Here is a 14449-nt window from a genome sequence, read left to right on the forward strand (position 1 = left end):
AAAGTCATTAAACGGCTCGGTTTGGCAGGAATCTGCTGACTTTCATTCCATGTGTACAGCCCCCTAATTTTTTTTTTTTTTTGGCTTGCAGAATAGGGACCAATCTAGTACAGGCAAGAGTATTCACACATGGGTTATAGGTGTCTGGCGGGGTCTTCCACTATAACCCTAACCCAATCTCGAGTCTTGAGTTTTGTGTAGTGGCTGAAGGTGAGGGAACTTTTTTAATCTTTATGGTGAAAATGCTCCCAAACCAGATTCAAGAATAAGTTTGCCTTTTTGTAACATGCCACACCCATACTTGGAGCATAACATGTTGCAAATAGAGGTCGACCGATATTTGTCCATTTTTATGAAATCCACATCAGCTGATTATTCTGCAAACCAGGCCGATTTGCGGCTGCAACACTATACCCGGCCCGCATGGCCCCCTGCAGTACTGACCAGTGCCCCCGCAGCATGTAAAATTAATCCTTCACCCGTGCAGCCGGCCACTATAGAAGTGAAGGAGAAAGTTTCACTGCCCCACTCCCCCGGCGAGCTGTAGCAGAGGAACATCATTAGCATATCGCAAGCCTCCACCGCCCGACTAGTAACTCCCCCCCCCCCCCCCCCCCCCCCAGCAGGAGATTGTGGCCATCACTAGCTAAGCTCCTCTTCCTTCTCTGCTGAGGCAGAGCTTCTATGTCACTTGTTATGTGATTGGCTGGTCAGCTCATCGGCGTCTTATCTGCATGCACCTAGCCCTATCGGGTGCATTTAGATGGATACCAGCATGTATGAAGGGTAAGTCACAAAAACTGAGTGTGTGCTACTGTGCCCCCCTGCAGACTTTATTTAAGGATCTTTTAGGGAAACCTGGCTGAGGCTGGCATTGAGAAAATGGATGAGGAGGACTCTGGGTGGATATGAGAGTTACATTGTGGAGATCCTCTTCATGGGTGGATATGAGAGTTACATTGTGGAGATCCTCTTCATGGGTGGATATGAGAGTTACATTGTGGAGATCCTCTTCACAATGTAACTCTCATCCTCATCCATTTTCACAATGCAACTCAATCATCTTCATCCTCCAACGCATTCACAATGCGTCCCTACCTACGCCTGGTACAGAGAGGTGGCTCCACAACCACCTCTTTGTACCCCCCTCCTCCACAGCCCCCTCTCTGTACCTCCCTCTACAGCCACTTCTCTGTACCCCAGTGGCGGGGCACACGGGCGCCGCCACCTCTTTTCTATCACTTCTCTATCACAATAGATAGATTCATGCAATGCATGAATCTATCTATGGTCGCCAATGCTACTGCCCTATTCAGGTGCCTGGGCACCTGAATTACACCGGCGGGGGTGTTTTTGGAAGCACCCGATTAGAGCCATAGGCTCGAATAGGCGTCCAAAAGGTGAACAGCGGGCTCCATGCTGGGTGCTCACTGTTCACTCAGCATTGTGTTAGGAAAGCAAGTCGCTTTCCTAACACTGAACCGCCTCCTGGCCAATCGGGTGCTTGGGTCTGTTACCTGGTTGGCTGAAACGACAGGTGCTGTGATTGGGACGCCTATACAGAGGCCGTAAGAAGAGATCGAGGATCGTGGAGGACACTGCCGCCGTCACCTGCTGCCCCGGCGAATGCCGGGTGGGGATGTACACTGGAAGCTTTTGATGAGGCACAGTGGCTGCAATTAGATTTTTTTTTTTTTTTTGGAATTAGTCTGATAAGAAATCGAACCCAGTATTTCAGTGAGCCAACATCAGGGAAGTGCACTATATGCCAGAAATTTCGAAGCATGGGAGCAGAAAAAGGAAAGGCTAAAAATACCACAAATATCTGGAATCGTCAAAGTCCACCACCTCCAAGCTTTTAAAGGCGCACAGAGGGAGAAAGAAGATGCAGCGGCTTCAGCCAACTTTCAGCCCACTGTTGTACAGCTGTTTGATTCTAAAAGAGAATGGCAAAATACTGATCCCTGTCCAAGAAAATTGATACCCTAATCACAGAAATGATTGCCACAGACAACCAGCCCTTTACAGTTGTTGCAGATATTGGCTTCCAATGCTTGCTGGCAACAATAGAACCAAGATATTCAATCAAATGTGAAAAATACTACCGCACAGACATGCTGGACAGTGTGTACAAGAAGGTTGCACAGCGAATTAAGACACTAATTGCATCAAAATACTGGCCCCTATTTGTCCTCCACAACAGACTGTTGGTCAGGAGAAACAGAATCACTTATGAGCCTAACATGTAATTTTATAGACAGTAATTGGGAAAGGAAACGGGTAATTCTAAATGTCAAGGCCATGTCTGGCTCCCATACTGGGGACTATATCAGGGAGATGTTCCTTAGCATGCTCAATGATTGGGACATCAACCAAGACGGAGTGGTGCTTGTGCTGCGAAACGGTGCCAACATGATTAAAGGCCTCAGACTGGCAGATATACCAGACTTAAAGGGTCACTAAAGGATTTTTTTGCTAAATAGCTTCCTTTACCTTACTGCAGTCCTGGTTTCATGTCCTCGTTGTTCGTTTTTGCTCTGATGTTGCTGTAATCCTCCTCTGTTCTGGACACTTCCTGGTTGTCTGTTTCCTGATGACCACAGTACTGGGAAATTCTAGTTTCATTTTCCAAACCATCACTGCTCTATGGCTCTGTACATGCACAGAGGCAGGAAAACATGAAAAAACGAAACTAGAGGTACATTATATGATTGATTTTTATCTATTTTTAATCAGTTTTAAAAGGAATCGGTTAACTATTCTGTCTCCATACCCTGTAAACAGTCATTTCAGCAAAAATAAATAAATAAATAAATTCCTTTACAACTCCTTTTTAGCTGCAGTGCACACATTACAGCTTGTGGTGAAAGAGTGCTTCAGCAGTCAGTAAGTAGTGGGGGACATCGTTGCCAAATTAAAGACTTGTGCTACACACTTTAGCCACTCTGTGCTTGCAAAGCAGCATCGTGGAGCCATCCAAAAAGATCTTAGCCCCAGCACAGCATCATTCAGGATGTTCCCACCCGCTGGAACTCCACATTTACATATGTTGCAGTGGATGCTGGAGCAGAAGCCTGCCCTGAATCTCTATGTAGCAGAACATGGCAAGTTTACCACACCTCCAGCAGAACAATGGGATATCATCTCAAATTTGTTAGATACACTGGAACCTATTGAGGAAGTGACTTTGGATATCAGCAAGGCATGCATTGCTGTGCTGAAGATGGTGCTTCAGGCAGAGGGTCACACCACAAGGGGGATAAAAACACTTAGGGAAACTGTGGCAAAGCCTGAAGAGATGATTTTCAAAGATTGAGGATACCAAATGTTTGGTGCTGGCAACACTGCTTGATCCTCGGTACAAGGGTCATGTATTTGCAGGGGACACACTGAGCAAAGCAAAAACTTGGCTGTGAGAAGAACACCCTATTGTGTCCGAGCAACAAAAAAGAGCCACCAGTGGAGATGAAGTATTAGAACCAAAACGGACCAGGACAAGGGTAGAAGAGAAGAATGAACCCAGTCCCTCTGGTCTTCTGGAGAAAATGTATGCAAACATGTTGGCAGGGCCGGCCCTATGATGGGACCGGGTGGTACCATGGGTACCAGGTGGCACATTTAGGGCAGCGGCATTCTGCCGCCCGCTCCGCTGCCTGTGAGAAGCATGGCGCCGGGCTGCCGTGAGGATACTCGCAGTGGAAGCAGTCAGCGAGTGAGAAGGGCAGGCAGGCGCTGCTGCCTCTCAGGAACCCGGCGCCGCTGCTGTAGTGATGACAGGACACAGGAGCGGGCGGGCAGTAGGGATTGTCCGAATTAAGTGTGTGACTGTGGGTGATCACGTTTCGTGGCCATCCGGAGTCCCGCCCCCCCTGCCTGGCGCGCTGTTTCTTCTGACTGCCTGGGATGAGGTCTGTGTCGTCCGCTCTTCCACCCGCCCATCTGTAAGCCTCCCCTGGCTGTCAGCAACCCCCATCAGCAACACCCCCCTCTCTGTCAGCAACCCCCCCTATTTCAGCAAGCCCCCCCTCTGTCAGCAACCCCCCTTGCCAGCCCCCTCCCTGTCATCAACCCCCCTTGTCAGTGCCCCCCCTTCTGTCTGCCTGCCCCTCTCTGTAAGCCATTCCACTCTGTCAGCCCGCCCCTCTCTATAAGCCACCCCCTGTCAGCCCACCCTTCTCTGTAAGCCACCCCCCTCCATCAGCCCCTTTCTCTGTCAGCAACCCACCCCTGTCAGCCCACCCTTCTCTATAAGACACCCCTCTGTAAGCCCGCCCTTCTCTGTAAGCCACTCCCCTCTGTCAGCCACCCCTCTCTGCCTCTTTGTCAGCAACCCCCCTCCCTGTCAGCAACCCCCCTGTCAGCCCCCTCTCTGTCAGCAACCCCCCTCCATCAGCCCCCTTCTCTGTCAGCCCACCTTTCTCTGTAAAACCACTCCCCTCTGTCAGCAACCCCCCTCTCTGCCTCTTTGTCAGCAACCCCCCTCTCTGTCAGCAGCCCCCTTCTCTGTCGCCTACCCCTTCCTCTGTCAGCTACCCCACTTCTATCAGCTACCCCCAAACAGCATGCAAACCCCTCCTTTCTTCCCCCGCTCCAGCAGGGCTAATGTCCTGCAGCCAGGTCACACTGCACTGTCTGTGCACTCCAGAGACAGTGAATGGAGGGCCACATCTTTGCAGCGGCTCCTGGAAGGTAATGTTTTTTTTTGTCTTGCTGTAATGGAGGTCTTTATTGGGGAGGGGGGGGGGGACAGGCACTGTCTGATATTTAATCTGTTATTTTCTTCTCTATTTGTGGGGTGCCTGTGGATTGCTTTGAATTTTTGGGGCTTTTTTTGTAATTAAAAGGTGCTTGAAAGGGTTGTAGAATGCACAGTGGCACTTTGTGAACAGTTTGTATGGGGTTGGGTTCAGTAGAGCTGATTCAGGTTTTAAAAAAAATTCACAATTTAAAAAAAATATATATGTATATTTTACTTTTTGCTATAATAAAAAAAACGAATTTCTTCATCAGTTTAGGCCAATATGTATTCTTCTACATATTTTTGGTACAAAAAAACCCCAATTAGCGTACATGGTTAGTTTGCGCAAGACATCGTGGCCTCCGGCAATGCACAGGTCCCTTTATACTCCTGGATACATGTATAGAGCCATGACAGGTTCTCTTTATACTCCTTTATACATGTATAGAGCCATGACGTGTCCCCTTTAGCTATCATGATATAAAATAATGAATGTGGGGGCCTTTTGGTGGGCGTTATTTATTTGGGGGGGGGGGGGGCATTTCATTCTTGGTCCCAGGCAGCACAATGTCTTGGGCCAGCACTGCATGTTGGGGGCTCATGGAACTCCTGCTGAAGAGAGTGATGAGCACTTAATTTCTGAGCAGTTGGAAAAGTACCTCCGAGAGCCACTGATAGACAGATTGGTCTGCCACTGGAATGGTGGAAACGGAATGCATCCAGCCTGTGCCACCTTGCATCACTGGCAAGAAACATTCTCTGTCCACCTGCCTCTTCTGTTCCCAGGGAGAGAGTATTCAGTGAGATTGGGATCATCTATGACAAGAGGAGCAGGCTCACAGGAGAAAATGCAGAGAGATTGTGTTTCCTGAACTACAACCTGAAGCTCTTAAACTGGGAGTACTAAGAGAATGTTTAAGTGAAGAAGAGAATCGGGGACTGGAACGGAAGAAAAAAAGCCTAAAACTAAAGAAAATTTGCACTTTTGTATGGTTTACAAACTTATCTCAGTAATGGCCATTATCTATTGCTGTTTATTACGTTGATTTCTTTCAACAGTTTTGATTACTTCACCTGTTGTGTATTTTTTTTTTTTTTTTTTTTAAATATGTTTATTAGATTTTTCAAAATATATGCTTACATGCAAATTCAGTAAAGTATTACACACACAATTTGTGTTGAAAAACGCTGATACATAAGGTCAAATGAACAGTTATAACATTAATTACAACATGTAAATTTATTCATAGCAATACTTAAGTATACGGAAAAGGGGAAGGATAGAAATAGGAAGGGAAAGGTCGTTCCACTTATCGAAACGGAAATTGGTCATCGTGTATTAGTGGATTTAGTTTGAAATTCCAAACTGTAATGTGTTGACTAGTCACTTCGAAAAGAAAGATTAATCTAAATCAAATAATTTAATCAGGACTCTAGTAAAGCACGACATTCAGCGGAATTCACAAAGTGTGTCCAACAAGACCATTTAGCGAGGTACGTCCTGGAAGAGTCTCTCGATTGACTTATTAATTCTTCCATTTTGGCAATGTGGTTTACCTTGCGTATCCATTCTGGTGTGGTAGGTGGGAGACTCTGTTTCCACTTTATTGGGACACATAGTCTCGCCGCGTTGATGAGGTGTAAGATAATGGTGTCTTTGTAAATTGAGTGGGAGAGGCTAGAAAGGTGTAGTAGGTATTGTCCTGCAGTGTAATCGGGAGAGTAAGTTGTTATATGTATGATTAGTCTATGGACTTCCCTCCAGAATCCGGCTATTATATTGCATTCCCACCAAATGTGTAATAAACTGCCCGGTGCGTTATTACATCGCCAGCATAAGGGCGATGTATCTGGGTCGAATTTGTGAATGACCAAAGGGGTTTTATACCATCTCGAGTAAATTTTGTATCCATTTTCCTGTGTACAAATATTCAATGTGCCCTTGTGCAATCGTTTGAAAACGGTTGTCCATTGATCATTAGACACAGAAATCTGAAGGTCCTTTTCCCAACGAAGATTTATATTATCTAATTGAGGTTCTATGTCTGAGTTTAAAAGGGTGTATGTGAGAGAAATGAGATGCTTCTGAGGGGATCCCATGAGACAAATCGTTTCAAATAATGTCTTTGGTCTACACCATCCACTCATGGGTGTAAGTTTTTCAAGGAATTTAGTGATTCTATTATAACTGATATCGGAAACGTTGCAATCAGGGTTGATAGATTTGAAGGCATCAAAAGAAAAATGGTTATTATGGTCAAAGAAGTCTGTAGCCCTGTATGACATTACTGGAGAAACAGCAGATAGTGATGTGTTGCATTCAGGAAGGTGAATTTCAGGATTTAGGGTGATCGGTGTAAATGGTCCATACATAGAGGATACATTTTTCGTCTTACATAAGTACCTGAATATTTTCAGGGTTGTTCCCACCATGGGATGCGTTTTAGTCAAACGAGGATTCTTTTTGGGGTTGATCCATGGTAGGTGTCTTATAGGTGCAATTGAAAAACATGAAAGTTCCTCTAATGCTATCCAGTCTTTGGATTGAGTATGTACCTGCCAGTCAATTATCCTGGATAGGTGGCTGGCCCAATAGTACTTGCGCAAATCCGGTACCCCTATACCTCCCAGAAGCTTTGGCTCCACCAATTTGTCCCATTTGATTCGTGGTTGTTTCCCACCCCATATAAAGTTTAAGCAAAGCTTCCGAAATGATGTGAAGAAAGAGCCAGGTATGCAGATGGGTAGGGTTTGGAATAAGTACAAAAATCTCGGGAGGATATTCATCTTAAGAATGTTTGCTCTGCCAAACCACGAAAACAAACCCTTATCCCATTTTGTCAAGTCAGATTTAACTTCAGTTAATAATGGTAAAAAATTATTAGAGTATATGTCTTTCAAATTGGAGGATAAATTAACGCCTAAATAGGATAATGCTTTGTCTTCCCAAATAAATGGGAAGTTTTGTTTGCACAGGTTAATCTGGTCCGGGGGCAGGGATATATTAAGGGCTCTGGATTTCGCAAAATTAATTTTTAAATTAGATATGTCACGGAATAAGGCAAAGTCCTTCAACAAATTGGGGAGTGTAATGATAGGATTAGTTAGAAATAGTAGCACGTTGTCTGCAAATGCTGCCAATTTATATTGTTTATCTCCTATGTTTATCCCAACTATGTCCTGGTTGGCTCGAAGTCTACATAGGAGGGGTTCCAATATTAGAATGAATATGATTGGTGACAATGGGCATCCTTGACGAGTCCCATTGGACACAGAGAAAGCCTCCGACAGGGCGCCATTAATTTTAATCCTTGCCGTTGGGGATGAGTATAGAAGGTTGATAAATTGTAGCATACGTTCTTTCAAACCCAGAGAATCCAGCGCTTCGCGCATTTATTCCCATGCTACCCTATCGAAGGCCTTCTCTGCGTCCAATGAAAGCATAAATCCTGGAAATTTAGATTCTAGTAGCCAATTTTGAATGTTAAGGGCTTTGATGGTATTATCTCTGGCTTCCCTCCCCGGGGTGAATCCCACTTGATCCAAAGAGATTATTGTATTCAGAAGGGGTAAAAGGCGATTCGCTAATACTTTTGCATACAGTTTTATATCTACGTTTAAGAGTGAGATAGGTCTGTAGTTGGTTACCAGATTTTTGTCCTTATTTGGTTTTGGGACCATCACTATATGTGCTTCGAGCAGGTCTTTGGTCGACGTCCATTGGGCAGGTGTAGAATTAAATGCCGATATAAAATGGGGGATAAGGAGTTCTTTAAAGGTCTTATAATAATTAACCGAGAAACCGTCTGGGCCAGGGCTTTTGCCTACTTTAAGTTGTTGTAGAGCTATAAGAGCTTCATCTGTTCCCAGGGGTTTATCCAAGTCTTTGGCTATTTTCGGGTCAAATGGTTTGGGACAGTAAGAATTTAGAAAGTCAACGATCATGGATTCCCTTGATTGTGAGTCATTATTTGGTTTCGTGACTTGTAAATTATATAATTTAGAAAAATATATTTGGAATTGTTTGGCAATATCAGAAGTATATGTTAGTTTTTTTACCTGTTGAATCATTGATTGAGTGTATATTGTCAAATTTCTTTTTTGAAGCATTTAGGGAATTAGCAAGGAGTCTGCCAGTTTTATTGCCATATTCATAAAAGAACTTCTGCGAGTATACATTGTTTCGTTTGATCTTTTCTTCTAGGATATGAAGTAGTTCATTCCTGGTATTAGTTAATTCAGTGAGTACGTTAGAGGCAAGTGAGCGTTTATGATTTCTCTCTAAAACCTCTATTCGGTCAGTAAGGAGTTTTATATGTTCCCTCCTATCTTTATTCCTTTTAGCCAACAAGGAAATCAGCTCGCCTCTGACCACACATTTATGGGCAAGCCATGATGTGGGAGGATGTATATCAATGGTTGAGTTTTCCTTGAAGTAAAAAGAAATTATAGAATTTAGTTTTTGGACATTGTTTTTATCGTTCAGTAATGTATTGTCCAGTCTCCAAGGTTTCCGGGAAAGGGGTTTGTCTTCAAAGGTCAGACACATAGAAATAGGATTATGATCGGATAGGATCATGGGGTCTATGGAAGTGTTAACTAGCAATTCCAGTCCTTTTTGTGATATAAAAAAAATAGTCCAACCTTGAGTAGGAATTATGTGGGGGGGAGTAGAAGGTATAGTCCCTCGAAGAAGGGTTCATGGTGCGCCAAGAGTCGTGCAACGAAAGACGCTGCAATAATTTTTTAATCAAATTCAACGTTCTATATGGGGTCTTAGATGAGCTAGAAGAAGTGTCTAGAAGGGAGTTGAGTGCCAAATTAAAGTCTCCACCCATTATCACTAGTCCAGAAGCAAAGATGTCTAGTGTTTCTATAATATTTTGAAAAAATGGGATGTGTAGTCTATTGGGGGCGTAGATGTTAGCCAAGGTTACAGACTTATTGTAGAGTGTGCCTTTTATGAACAAAAATCTACCCTCCCTGTCTACTTTAGTATCTAAAATTTGGATGGGACAATGTCTAGATATCAATATAGAAACCCCTTTGCTTTTGGAATCCGAGTTAGTGGCGTGTAAAATGTGGGAAAAGTATTTATCAGTAAAGGTGGGGTAATTATCGGTTTTGAAGTGTGTTTCTTGCAAGAAAATTACGTCGGCACCAGTTTTTTTTTAAGAAGTAACAATAGTTTTGACCTTTTTTCCGGTATATTGAGGCCTTTGGTGTTCATGGAATATAATTTGATCTTTCGTTTCGAAGCATCCACTTTGCCAGTGGAAGAAGACATTTCAATTAATAGAATGGAATTAGGTAAATAGGTTCTATAAAAAAAGGGGGGTGGGGGGAAACTCAAATGATAGTAAATGAGGACGGTAATAAACGGGGGGAAAGAAAAAGGTATTTTTCAGTCAAATCCCTCACCAGTAAACGATCTCAGAGAGGATGTTATTAATATAATTGAAAAATAAGAAAAAGAAAATGAGAATAAAAATTCAACAACAAAAAAAAAAAAAAAAATAGGAGATATTCTACAGTATGTTCGAAACCTCCTGTAGGAGGATAGATACAAAAATATATAAATGTAACAATGTCTCTTTGCCCTATACCTGAAGGGTGAAATAAGCAAAGATAGTTGTCACTTGGGGGTTGAAACAAACCAAGTCCAAAATCAACACTAGGACTAAATCACTGCCCGCCACCACAAATATATTTACCATATATTTTGTACTATAAAAGGCGAATATATATTATATTAACTAACTACCCTTCTTATTGAAAAATATATGAATAAAGAAATAACAGGAACTATAAGTTCATCTTATATGCCCAGGTCATCTTACTTTGTTTGATTACTGCATGGCTGATAGTCATGCAGATCATCAGCCAATATTCAAACAAACATATGGCCCGTGTAGGGAACATATCCCCTTTTCACAAAACGGGATAATAATATAATAAAAGAAAACAAATTCATACAATAGCTATAACTAGTAGCCAGGAATAAGTGCGCGTACAAGAAGCGCTACTATCTAATCGTACTGTGAAGTAAGATACAACTATTAGATAGTATCATAACTAAAGACAAGCTATTTCTTGTCAATACCCATTAGGTGATATTCAGAGAAGGAGATGGAAGCTAGGAAAAAAGGGGAGAACAGGAAACACAGCAAGGGTAAAATGAAACATCACATAAGACATCAATATCCTTTCCTTGCCCTCCTGGGCTTAGGTGAAGCTGTTGCTCGAGGATCGGTCATCGAATCTGCGTTGGGGAGCAATCTGTTATCAGATGATTGGGACCGTCGTCTCCGGGATCTGGAAGAAGTTGTCTCCATCATTTCATCTCTCACAGTGTCTTTTGCAGGAGTCTTAGCACGAAAGTCTGCATACCAAGTTGGTAGATCCATATATTGTATGTTCATCGTTTTGCAGAACGACTGGAGATCTTCTGGTACTATTAGAATCGCAATGTGTCCTTGATTATTGGCTTGCAGACCGAATGGAAATTTCCATTTGTAAATTATTCCTTTGTCTCGCAATTTGTCCAATAGTGGTTTCAATTCTCTCCTATTTTGTAGGGTAATATGAGACAAGTCCTGATAAAATGATATGGTGTTACCCTCATACAGGTATTTTGCTCTCAGTCTGGCATTTCTAAGAATGTTCTCTTTAAGTTGGAAATAGTCTATATGACATATTACATCCCTGGGGTGATCAGATAGTTTGCTTCTCGGTCTAAGCTGTTGTGTATTTTTAAGATCTAGTTGTTTATCTAAATTACATACATGTGCACTGACTGGAGGCTTGTGTACTTCTGTTGTTTAATAAATGGTTAATTTAAGCAACTTTCTGTATCCCTTCTTTATTATTTAACTAAACTGTTCGATTTCATGAAATTAACCACTTCCAGACCTTAGGTGTTTTTCAGATTTGGTGTTTGCAAGACTAAAACAGTTTTTTCTGCTCGAAAATTAATTAAAACCCCCAAACATTATATATTTTTTTTCTAACACCCTAGAGAATAAAATAGTGGTCATTCCAATACTTTTTGTCACACCGTATTTGCGCAGCGGTCTTACAAGCGCACTTTTTTTGGAAAAAATTCACTTTTTTTAATTAAAAATAAGACAACAATAAATTTGGCCCAATTTTTTTATATTCTGTGAAAGATAATGTTACGCCGAGTAAAATGATACCCAACATGTCACGCTTAAAAATTGCGCCCGCTCGTGGCATGGCGTCAAACTTTTACCCTTGAAAATCTCGATAGGCGATGTTTAAAAAATTCTAGAGATTGCATTTTTTGAGCTACAGAGTAAGCCTAGGGCTAGAATTATTGCTCTCGCTCTAACGATCGCGGCGATACCTCACTTGTGTGATTTGAACACCGTTTTCATATGCGGGCGCTACTCGCGTATGCGTTCGCTTCTGCGCGCGAGCTCGACGGGGCGCTTTAAAAATTTTTCTTATTTATTTTTTATTTTATTACTTTTTACACTGGAAAAAAAAATGTATCACTTTTATTCCTATTATAAGGAATGTAAACATCCCTTGTAATAGAAAAAAAGCATGACAGGTCCTCTTAAATATGAGATCTGGGGTCAAAAAGACCTCAGATCTCATATTTAGACTAAAATGCAAAAAAAAAAAAAATTTGAATTTTTTCAAATGACAAAAAAAAAAATTGTCTCTTTAAGAGGCTGGGCGGGACTGACGTTTTGACGTCACTTCCGCCCAGCAGAGCTATTGGGACGGGCGAAGGAGATTTTTCCTTCAGTCTCGTCCCCAGTCACCAGCCGAACGGTCCTGATCTCCTCCGCCGCTACCCACGGCTCCGGTAAGCGGCGCTACCCACGGCCCCTCTCCCGCCACCGATAACGGCGATCTTGCGGCGAATCCGCCGCGGAGACCACCGTTATCGTGTACCAGACCGCGCACACTAAAGATCGATACCTCGGTTGTGGCAGCAGCTGCTGCCGTTACCGAGCTATACATCTTTAAAAAAAAAAGGACGTACATCGTTGTGCGCAGGTCTGGAAGTGGTTAAGGAAAAAAAAAAAATAAACGGCCAAAAAATGGTCATCATATATCGACCATCGGCCGCCCTGATTTCTAAATATCGCCATCGGCCAGAGAAAAACCCATATCGGTCGACCTCTAGTTACAAATCCTCCTTCTCCTTCACAGTATCGCGCACTGCGGTGATAAGGTCACTTACCAGAGCCCTATCATGTGCTGACCCAGATCCAGGGTCTTCCTCACTGTCCGTCCGATCTCGGTCCACATCCTCAGATACCTCAGGGCCATAAGCTGTAGCTGGACCCGGCTCCGCATCTGAGTTGTCCCCAGAAGATGGCGGGGGGAGGGGGCACTTTCTAGCCCCCATTTTCCCACATGCTGCTTCCACCTCGGCAACAAAGGCATCTAGGATTGCCAACATATCGTCCATCGGGTGCAGGGGCATTAATTGGTAGCTCAGGTGTTTCAGGAGAAAAGGCGTCTACTTCTGACGCCATGCTGACCCACGCGCCTGACACAGGGACTTCAGAGCAGATAGAAACTAAACCCAGCAGGGATCACCAAAAAAAATGGCCGCCGAAAGATAGATAGAGGCCAAACACAGCGCGGCCACAAAAACATGACCGCCAGTGCAGATAGAAGCAAACGCAGCATGGATCACAGCAAAAATGGTCGCCGACAGCATGGAGCAGGACACACAGGTAAGCAAATCTCTTTATGGCAGCTCATAACATCTTATTTAGCGGACGTACATGCAGTTCCCCACAGGTGAAGCCCCCCCAGGTGAACCCCCCACCCCAGAAGCCAGCCTAGGGAGGAGGGAAGGAAGGATAGAACCCCTTACTCACCTCTCCAGGAATGCCCAGCTCTGTCTTCCTGCCGAAGCAGGGGATTACTACTTCCCCTTCCTGCAGGATTGTGCTGGAAGCATCCCAGACAGACCCTCTTCCGTATGGTGAAGGAGGTGACTGTCAGCCCGGCTGCTGCGACTCGGCCCTATAGATCGGTCATATGCATGCCCTGGAGCGTATAGTTCACCGGCCCCTGTAGAGCGATGGTCATGTCATGGACAACCCAGCGTATAGCTATGGTCGGCACACGTTCGATGGCTGAAACTGGAGAGACTACAAGGATCTGGGATCCAGTCAGTTCACGGCATGGCTGGGGGGCAGAGACTAGAGGTCAGCTGACTGATGAGGAATGGGAAGTGGGGGGGCTGGAGGAGACCCTCTCTCTTGATTTCGGCATTGGTGTCAGTGCTAAGAGACACCACAGAGTTGGAAGCACAGCGAGTAACTACCTGTGATTATAGTTGCCATTAAAAGTCCCCACTACAATTCTCAGATCAGCAGATGACCTTGATCAAGAGCACCTAAGTTGGCTGATCAGAATTCCCACCAGCATTGCCACTCAGCCCCAACTCCCCGCCGGCACTGCCACTCAGCCCCAACTCCCCGCCGGCACTGCCAGTGATCCTATCCCCCCACCAAGGAATAAGAGAAGGTAAACAAATTTAGAATACATGGAAGGGAGAGGAAAAGAGGGGGAGGAACAAAGAAAAAAGGGAGAGAAAAAGAATAAGAGAAAGAACAAGAAAAACGGATAGAAAGGGATGGGGGGCAAGAAATTAGGATAGAGAGATAAAAGGGACAGAAAGGAGAACAAAAGAGAAAGAGTGGTACGTCCTAAAAT

At 43.8% G+C, this 14449-nt stretch overlaps 1 pseudogene; it reads left to right on the top strand.

Annotated features, from left to right (window-relative positions):
- The first annotated feature begins 775 nt into the window (after positions 1-775).
- LOC120931803 lies at positions 776-3965 on the top strand (annotated as a pseudogene).
- The last annotated feature ends 10484 nt before the right edge of the window (positions 3966-14449 follow it).

This window comes from Rana temporaria, chromosome 1, assembly GCF_905171775.1.
Source record: "Rana temporaria chromosome 1, aRanTem1.1, whole genome shotgun sequence".
In the NCBI taxonomy this organism is placed as follows: domain Eukaryota; kingdom Metazoa; phylum Chordata; class Amphibia; order Anura; family Ranidae; genus Rana; species Rana temporaria.